Genomic DNA, 1,447 nt, shown 5'->3' with positions numbered 1-1,447 from the left:
CTGTGTGTGTCAGTAGATCCTGTAAGAGTCTCTGATTGGACTCCAGTGAGACGCCCAGCAGGAACCGCAGGAACAGATCCAGACGTCCATTCTCACTCTCAAGAGCTCTATCTAGTACTCCTTTAAGCAAATCATGCATCGAAACAATAACCTTAAGAGTCTCCATGGTGCTGCCTGATGTGTGAGATGATTCTGCTGGCTTGATGCTGCTCACTGATTCTCTTCCTGAAATATTCCTCCTTCTGAGGCTCAGTGAATGCCTGAATTTCTGTCAGACGGTGGATGTATTCAGAGGGGATCTGATTGGCTGCTGCTGGTCTGGAGGTGATCCAGATGAGAGCAGAGGGAAGCAGCTCTCCTTTCATGAGCTTTGACATCAACACAGCCACTGATGAAGTCTCAGTCAGTAAAACACATGGAAAGCAGCGAGAAACTCCTGAACGCTCAGATGAAAGAAGCTGTAGACTTTCCTCTGATGAATCACAGACGTGTAGATGCTGTTCAGGAGGCTTTCATTCTCCTGGAGTTTCAGTCCCTCAAATAATTTCTCATACTTGTCCCTCATGCTGGTTTTGAGCTGGTCTTTGACTCTTTGCAGGTCTCCAGTCTCAAGTGTGTGTTTCTGCAGGACTACTTCAGTTTTGTCCTGCCTGAAGTAGGTCGTAGATGAATAGGATGGCACAGATCTGATCAGCTCATGTGTTTTCTTTCTGAAACTAAAAAGAAAAGAATAGCAAAAAAGACAATGACTGTTGGAGATCTTCAGAAATATACAAGTACCCAGGTATGATTTTAGTGCTTCTCTTGAAGTTGAGACCCTGTGCAGTGAATATGTTGCATATTTTGAATACATTTAGTGGTTTTTTTCAATGGGCCTCATTCATGAAACTTTCGTAAATATATGAGTAAATTCAGAGTAATTTGCGTGTAAAACAGACCTTCCCGAAAACTCTCCTCCAGATTCACAAATGCTTCATAAACGTCCGATTTGATGGTTCTACGTAAATTGCGTGTCCAGGAACGCAGTGGAATATTCTGGTCTACTTTCTCAGGTTTGGCTCCAGTATATTGCATAAATGCAAAAAAGACTAATAGGCCATATGCCTAAGAGTAAATATTCAATAACGTGTGTCCACCAAAGTGTTTTTAGACAGCTGAAAAAATGTCAGGCGCTCTTCTGAAAACAACCAAGGTGTCTTGGTGGCGCTTGAGAACGCTTTGGCGGCACAGCGTTTTTCTAGCTGAGACGCTTTAGTTGCTATGATTTGGAATATCCACGGTGGCAACGTATTACTAGTATCTCATTTTGAAGAATATTACTGAACATAAAAATGCAGTAACCAGTAATATTGACTTCTCCATTGTTGTAGGCAGTCGTTGTACAAGCAGGATGGTTGGTCACTATTTGTCCCACCCGTCCTCTATTTATGGCTGGGTAAATAGTGAC

Source organism: Sinocyclocheilus rhinocerous, unplaced genomic scaffold (genome assembly GCF_001515625.1).
Source record: "Sinocyclocheilus rhinocerous isolate Xijiao unplaced genomic scaffold, SAMN03320098_v1.1 scaffold2090, whole genome shotgun sequence".
Taxonomy (NCBI): Eukaryota; Metazoa; Chordata; class Actinopteri; order Cypriniformes; family Cyprinidae; genus Sinocyclocheilus; species Sinocyclocheilus rhinocerous.
This window is presented reverse-complemented; position numbering follows the sequence as displayed.